Here is an 8808-nt window from a genome sequence, read left to right as displayed (position 1 = left end):
AGTCTGGGGTGGTGGGCCAGGCACCAAGGTGTTTCATTGTTTTGGGACCACAAGAGAGGTGGTTACCAATAGAGAGTATTGTATTCTCACAGTGGACTCCAAAAACAGATTATAGTGCCCCCTCGCCCTGTGTGGATATAGGGATGGAAGATCTGTAGTGTCTAGACAGACAGTCAATAGGGCGACACCAGATGGTCAACATGCAAATGACATGGACTTAGGTCGACAGGATCAAAAGTTTTGGGATGCCGGCGGTCAGAATCTCGACACCGGCATCCCGTCAGGGCTAGGATACCGACACCTGTCGGTAGGTATCCTAAGGTGGTGCCTGAACCTAACCTCTCCCTCCCTGCACCATAAACCTAACCCTCTGCCTCGTGCCTAACACTAACATAACCCCGCTACTTACCTTCAGGATTCTGGTGGTTGGGATGACAGCGCCGGAATCCCCACTGCCGGGATATTGACCACATCCCAATCAAAAGGTCAACATGGTCAGTAGGTTAATACGTTGTTTTTTTTTTAATGATTTTTAGGGTTAGGCACTTGGAGAGTTAGGCACTAGGGGGAGGATTAGGGTTAAAATGAAAAATAAAACACACATTGACCTTTTCTGTGTTGACAATTTGACCCTGTTGACCTTAGTCTATGTTGGCCATTTAACAGTCAACCATTTGGTATCGATCTATTGACTGTCGATCTAAATACTGTAGATCTTTCAGTCCTTACCCAGTGGTCACAAAACAACTATTAATGTCTTGCTGACAGACTTGTGCAAAACTTCGGACTGCATCGTGTGCGTCGCAGTGAACCATAACATTTATTGCTGTAATCTGGGGGGGTCATAATAATGTGATTCTCTAAGTTACCCCTCAACACCAACTGCATCTCCCCTCTTAAGCAGGTAGACTAATACCTCTTTTATACCAAAGGTCCGAGTCTCCCCGGGGTGAAGATCTAGATGACTGAGGTAGTCCGCTTCCCAGTTGTCGACTCCCGGAATGAAGACTGCGGAGATGGCCTCGACGTGTCTTTCGGCCCACAGAAGAATGCGGCTGACATCTCTCATTGCCTGATGACAGCAAGTTCCTCCTTGTCGATTTATGTATGCCACGGCCGTGGCGTTGTCGGATTGTATCCGAACCAGACGGCCTTGTAGTAGAGGAGCAGCCTGTATCAAGGCCCTGTAGACTGCCCGCAGTTCGAGACCGTTGATCGGTAAGAGGGATTCCTGCCACGACCACAGCTCCTCATCCACGGAGGCTGGCGTCCGTGGTGACCAGGGTCCAATTCCAAATTCCGAAGTGTCAACCCGCGATCAGATGGTTCATCCAGAGCCACCAGAGTAGGGATATGCGGGTCTGGGGAGACAGACGCACTAGCCGATGCATCTGTAGATGTGAACCCGACCATTGAGACACAAGATCTAATTGAAAAGTTCTGGTGTGAAATCTGCCAAATTGAATGGCCTCGAAAGAGGCCACCATCTTCCCTAGGAGGCGAGTGCAAAAATGCACCGACACTTGTCTGGGTCTGAGCACCAAACTAACCAGCTCCTGAATGGCTATGGCCTTGTCCATAGGCAGAAAGATCCGAAGTAGGGTTGTGTCCAGAATCATACCCAGGAATTGACGTTTCTGCGACGGCAGCAACTGAGACTTCTGGAATTTGACAATCCAGCCGTGTTGTATGAGTATCTGATGTCTGAGATATACATGGCGCAGTAGGACTTCTGCCGACTGAGCCTTGTTAAGCAAGTATTCCAGGTACGGGACAATCGTTACTCCTTGAGAGCGCAGATGAGCCACCATTACGGCCATCACCTTGGTGAGTACTCTGGGAGCAGACGTGAGACTGAATGGCAGGGCTTCAAATTGGTAATGAGTCTCCCCAATGGCAAATCTGAGGAAAGCCTGGTGAGGCTCCCAAATCGGAACATGCAGATAGGCGCCCTTGATGTCTAATGACACCAAAAACTCTCCGGCTTCTAGTCCCGCAATCACAGAATGCAGCGACTCCATCTTGAACCTGTGAAAGGAGAGATACTGATTCAAGGACTTGAAATTTAGAATGGGTCTGACTGACCCATCCGGCTTCAGAACCACAAAAAGGTTTGAGTAAATCTCCTTGTTTTCTTTGTGCCAACGGCACTGGAACCAGAACTTCGGCTAGCAGAAGTTTGTCGATCGCTTGACGCAAAAGTAGTTGTTCCTGTTGTGAAAAATCGCAGGGAGTGAAGGCAAACTCGATCTTGTATCCCTGAGATACCAGATTTTGAACCCACTTGTCGGAACAAGTCTGCCTCCAAGCCGCCGAGAAGTGCTGGAGACGAGCACCCACCTTGCAATCCCTGAGGTGAGATAGCAGCCTGTCATGCCACAAGCTTATCTGCTGGCTTGGGATCCGGACGGCGAGCACTGGCCATCTGACGTCCTCTGGCACGATCTTCTCGATCTGCTGAAGATGAACCTCGAGGTCGACCTTGAATTCTCCTTGGAGCTCGAAAGGAGTGAAAAGAAGGCCCTTTAAACTAGCGACGTAGAGGAGGTGCTGATGTAGGTAGAAAAGTACTCTTACCTCCAGTGGCCAGCGAGATCCATTTGCCAATTCTGGACCAAATAAAATATCACCTGTGAAGGGAAGACCTTCAACCGCTTTTTTTAGACTCAGCGTCTGCCTGCCAAGCACGAAGCCAAAGTGCTCAACGAGCAGCGACGGCCGAGGTAGAGATTCTAGCTACTACCTGGCCGATATCTCTGCAGGCGTCTCCCAAGTATACTGCTGACTCTTGAATATGCTCCGCCAAGGTAATCAGATCTGTCCGCGGAATGTTCGACTTTAAACCTACACCAACTGTTCCGCCCACTTCTCCACTGCCTTGTTGACCCAAGAACCACAAAAAAAAAATGGCAGCTGCTCAATCAATCTGATAGTACTTTTCAGGTGCATGAAAGGGAGGGGTCATACCAAGTAGAAAAGAGAGGGGGGTTTTAACCCCCTATTGTTCCTCAGCACACTGAATCATACTAGCAACAACATATGAACACTATATGGTAATAGAAATGCATACAACCAATATCTCTGATTTCTTTTACCATATAGTGTTCATATGTTGTTGCTAGTATGATTCAGTGTGCTGAGGAACAATAGGGGGTTAAAACCCCCCTCTCTTTTCTACTTGACCCAAGAACCAACCAGAAGTGCGCCTGCAGCAATGTAAATGGATTATAACGTAGTTTCAAATTTCCGCTCTGAGCTATCCTTCAATGTAGTAGCTCCTGGGACTGAAAGTGTGGTCTTCTTCGAAAGACGAGACACTGAAGAATCCTCAGATGGCGGTGTCTCCCATCACCTTCTATTTTCTGTAGGAAAAGGATAAAGGGAGAAAAAACACCTAGGGATCTGGACCTTACGGTCTGGATTCTGCCAGGCCACTGCCATCTGTTCATCTAACTTACCGGAAACCCGAAAGGTAACCGAAGACTTCTGTTTCTCAGCAAACAAGGAATCAATTATTCTAGTGTCTCCGGGTCAGAAATATGAAGTACCTCCCTCACAGCCAGGATAAGCGCTTCGATACCCTGCGTTGCTTCCGGTTCCTGCGAAGCAGCCTCTATATAAGATTTGTCTAGCATCTCCCCTTCCTCCTGAGAAGAGTAATTTGCTTCAGAATCCTCATCCGACTGGAGAACAGTTGGAAGTGTCCTCTTTTTGGACTGCTGACTTACTGCGGCCTCAGGAGACTTAAGACGCAGAACCCATAACCAGGGTAAGTCTATTCACGGAGCGGGTTAGTTCGTGAGCCCACGCAGGTTCTGTATTAAGAAAGGAAGGGTGAGAAGTATCAGGACTATCTCTGGCAGCCTCCCGTTCCCTATGTGAAGTGGCTAATTCTGATGCAAGCTGTGCCATGACCCCAGCCAAGTTATCTATTAAGGAGGGCGTGACGGTTTGTGCTGTGTTCGTACTATCCGCCTCACAAGCCCCGCACAGGGACGACCCATCAATTTGAGCACTGGTCAATTTCTTTCTGCACCTAGTGCAGGCATACAGTTTCTGTGAAGCAGACTTGTCTGTGCCCTTGGAAGACATTCTTAAAGACAAGACACACACACACACACCAAGAAGATGGCGCCGCTCCTTGTGAGCAGAGCACGCCAATACCGCTGGGCAGTATGCAGGAGGAGGCGGCGCATGGCTCCCTGGGTATAGAGCCATGTCGTCAGTAAGCTCCGCCCCTATCCGGTATGCCGCTTAAGCGTCCGTGCAGTGAAACACCGACATGGTTAGACTGACAGCCGCGCTGAAGCGGCTAATTCTCCCTGCGCATGTAACTAACCAGCCCCGCCGCCACTACAGAGGTGGCTCATTCACCCTGCGTTGGAGCATGTAACTATCAAGCCCCGGCCCCGTTACAGACAGCCGCGCTGAAGCGGCGTCTAAGTGCCCCTGTCAATGCCGTCGCCGGAGCTTGTAATACAAGCCCCAGCGCGGTCTGTTAGATCACACAGGGGCACCTATAGTGACAATCAGGAGAGGTGTGTGTACTTACACGTGCTGTTGTGGCCAGAGTGCTGGGCAGCGAGGGGAGAGTGCGGGGACCCCGACACAAGCCGGTTTCAGCTGTGGCAGGCTCCGCTGAGTCTGTGGACTGAATTATTAAAGCCCCCTCCATAAGGGTGACCAGACACTGGCTGCTGTAGCCGTGGCAGTACCCACCCTGGCGGCTCCCACGGTGCAGACAGACTGTCACAGCAGCAGTCTGCCTGTCCTCAGTGTTAATCATATATAAATAAAAGATAACTATAGGGCTGGAGACAGCCCCATGTGCATCGGCTCTTCTCGGGCACATTCTAGAAACTGGGGCTGATGGGGCATAGAGGGAGAGGAGCCAGTCACACTTTTAGATTTTTAAAGTGCCAGGCTCTACTCTACCACCGTCTATACCCCACTGTCATGAGGCTCCAGTGTCCCCTGGTGGATGAAGGAGAAAGTGGTATTAGTGTCTGCACCTGTCATTTCCCTTCATGGAGCTGCTCGTCCAAACACACTGGCTCCTATGACAGAGTCTGTGTCGATAGCTACACGTGGTATTGCAATCCGGCATGTAGTACATTGTGATCAGAAGGGAACTGCTATAGGCCTGTTAGTATAGTGTCATCTGCTACAACTGGGTTAGAAGGCCCCAGTTGTAAATTAACCAGCCACTTGGCCCCGGCTCCTGACCACCTACATGTGTGTTCCGATTGGGTATGGACCTTGTTCAGTGGCAAGCCCAAGTGTGGCTCCCATCAATGCTCAGATGTTTGGAGTCCTTGTTCGAGGTCAGTGCTAGAAGCAGACAGTGGTTTGGGGGGATGGCTCAACACAATAAATACAAATAGGGGGAGTTTACAGAAAAAATCCTCCCGCATAATGTGCAGTAACTTGTAATGAATAGACGATAAGAATTAATTTGGCCATTGAAATGGCAAGCATGACACAGAGTAAACCATTCCCTATTAACTCATACTAGATTGTGTAGCTCTCTGTCCATTGCAATAGAGATGAAGAGTTATTTTTAAAGTGTAATGATATGCTTAGAATACACTTAAATAGGGCAAGCAACACCCAAAAAGCTGCAAGATAATCCAAATGCCTGCAGGTGCATATACATGGTTATAGAAAGGCTTTTATTCCTGCACACTTGTCTATGTTAATAACTAAAATTAGGGCATTGTGGAATCATCCCAACGTTAAAGGTCAGGACCTTTTGTGCTGCTGGCAGTATTGTTGCAGTATACGCTTTGGCAGTAACTTTAATTAGAGATCGGATTAATGTGCCCCGAGATCATTTTACTATTTATATATGGAGGAACAACCCATCATTATATTGCACAGAAATTAGTGTTTCCATAGGCCTTGTACTTAAAAACAAAAACATTATAGGTCAGGGCTCGACAAATTTTAGTAAAATCTAGGAGCCATCTTAAAAGTTTAGGTGCCAGACCATCGTCCATTACCAAAATATATGAAAGCTTGTATAGACCACCACACGTCCTTTCAGTGCCCCTCAACCTAGTAGTAAGCCCCCTATAATAGTGCCCCCTATAATAGTGCCCCCAGTAGTAAGCCCCCTGTAATAGTGCCGCGCGCACACAAAAAAAAACAATACTTACCTAAGCCCCGATCCTGCGTCCGCTGCTCTTCGGAACTATGGGAGAGACGTAATGACGTCTCTCCCATAGTGCTCGTGGGGGGAGCCAGACGCCAGAGCACAGAGGTGAGCTCTGGCTGCTGCTGCGGGGAGTCTGGCGCCCGCTGGTAAAATTTCAGCGGGCGCCCGGCAAATGGAGCTTCCCGAGTTGGAAAACTCGGTTGCCAGGAGTAAAATCTTAGTCGCCATGGCGACCGGGATTTGTCGGTGCCGTGGAGCCCTTACAGGGTGCTATTGGTTGGTAGTTCAGGACCAAATCTAGTTATTTATGGTCAATGTCATAGACAGTGCTGGCAGCTGTCAATCATAAAATGTGTACAAACCCTGTCCACCACCACATAACTAACCATAAAGCTGCATACACACGGTAGGATCTGTACCACCAACGACTTGAAAGATATCTTTCATCCTGCCACATCTCTGAACAGGCAAAGTTGACAATATCGTGCAAGTTAGCCTGCATGTACGGATGATCATAGATATAGTTATCGTTCATGCGGGAACGTGCATCGTTGGTCGTTCACTGCATAAAAATGAACGATATCGTTAACAGATATCGTACCATGTGTACGCACCTTAAGGATGACATACAAGCACAATTTACTTAATTTATAATTTTTTTCTGAATTTCTATGCAATTTTTGGCCTAGGGGTGCAGAGAATGCTGATACTCTAGGGCGCCGTGATTTAAGAAAGTTTGTGAATCACTGGGTTGCACAATAAACTGACATTATACTTGCTTTACAAAAGTTCACATACATTTTGCAATGTGTATATTGGTGAGGACACATTGTTCTCTTAGAAGTAGGCCAAGTATTGATATTAATCTATTGTCTATTTTTTTTTGGTTAAGTTTATACCGGGGTCAAACAACAGGAGAAAGCATCTACCAATGTATTGTACACATGTAACTTCTTGTCGTTACCCCTTATCTTCAGTGCTTGCCCATTCCATGCAATTTTGTCTTGTCAGTTACAAAACAAAACCAAATAAAATTTATGAATTTATAAATATGACACTTTCACAATTTTTAACACTATAAAGGGGATTTATTTTATACCAATTACAAAGCTTTTTTTTTTTTGTAACTGACACAATGGGGCATATTCAATTCTATGCAAGGTTTAGCGAGGAAAAAGCCTTGCGCCCCTGGTGCCCAATTTTGGATTACCGCGGGTACACCTGCTCCAGATACCCGCAGTATCCAATACAAAAAAAAAAGTGGTCGCGGGGTTCAGAGCTGAAAACCCTGCGCCGCATTAAATTTAAAAAAAAAATCTGCACATACCTGCCCGGGGGTCTCCGCGGCTCCCCTCTATCTTCTCACTGGAGAGGGGGCTGCTGGGAGATGTAGTTATTCCAGCGCTCATACGGGGGGGGGGGCACTGATCTTGGGGGGGGGGGGGGGTACACACACACCTGGGGTCACACACACACACACACTATAAACTCACCGCTGCTGCAGGTGACCGGGTCCAGAAACTGGATACAGAGGAATGGGTATGAAATACCGCCGGCCGCATGGAGCAGAGTGCGACGCAGCGGAAGGCCGACAGCGCTGGAAATCCCGATTGTGGATAGGCAAGTATCCACTAACCTAACCCTAACTCTCCTTAGGGGTGCCTAACCTTAACTTCCCCCCCAAGTGCCTAACCCTAATCCCCCCTCTAAGTGCCTAACCCTAACCACCCCCTTCCCCGCTACCTAAACCTAAGTCCCCCGGGGGGGTGCCTAACCCTAAGTCCCCCCCGGGGGTGCCTAACCCTCCCTCCCCCTAGCCTAACCCTCCCGGGGGGGTGCCTAACCCTAAGTCCCCCCTAGGAGCCCTAAACCTAACCCTCCCCCCCCCCCCGCGGCTGTCCGCTCGCGACGCCCGGCATCACTACGATCGTGATGCTGGGCGCCGGTCTCCCGGCGTCAGGGAAATGCGGGCGTCTAGATGTAGACGCCCGGCATTTCACCCTTGCCGGGATAAGACAGTCGGGAAGCCGGCTGCCGGTATATAGGCATTCGGCTTCCCGATTGCTTCCCGATACAGAAGACAGCACTTCGGAAGGAGAGAATTACTGACTAATTAAGCAAATTGGAAACTTCCAATTGCTTAGTCATTAGGACGGGGTGCCGCTGGGGTCCCATAGCATTTACCAACCTTTTTTCCTACAATTGGGGATTTTAGGAAAAATTGGTCGTGCTCTGGAGGTACTTAAAAGAATACCTCCCGGCGCACAAAAAGTCAAAAACCCCGCTCCTGAATGAATAGCAAAAAATCCCCACACCTGCAGGTGGGGGATTTTTGCGATCCTCGCACCCAATTGAATATGCCCCAATGTGTTCATGGACTGAGCCTGTATTTAACTGGCAAAACATTATGTAAAGATTTGACAGTGAGTTACTCTTAATAAAATGCACTTACCAATACAGGGTCCTGTTGCCCATCATTCTGATGTGTAGCCGGCCTAAAACCCAAATACCATGTCATGCATGTGGTTTCTTCCCGATTCCAGTGTCCCCTAGGAGGGCGGCAGAACTCGGAGCTTGTTTTCCTCTGATACTTAAATATATCATAAAACATGCTGTACATAGCCTTACTTTCCTCAGTGTCATGTATATTC

This window comes from Taudactylus pleione, unplaced genomic scaffold (genome assembly GCF_031769625.1).
Source record: "Taudactylus pleione unplaced genomic scaffold, aTauple2 ptg000098l, whole genome shotgun sequence".
In the NCBI taxonomy this organism is placed as follows: Eukaryota; Metazoa; Chordata; class Amphibia; order Anura; family Myobatrachidae; genus Taudactylus; species Taudactylus pleione.
Note: the sequence above shows the minus strand (reverse complement) of the source record.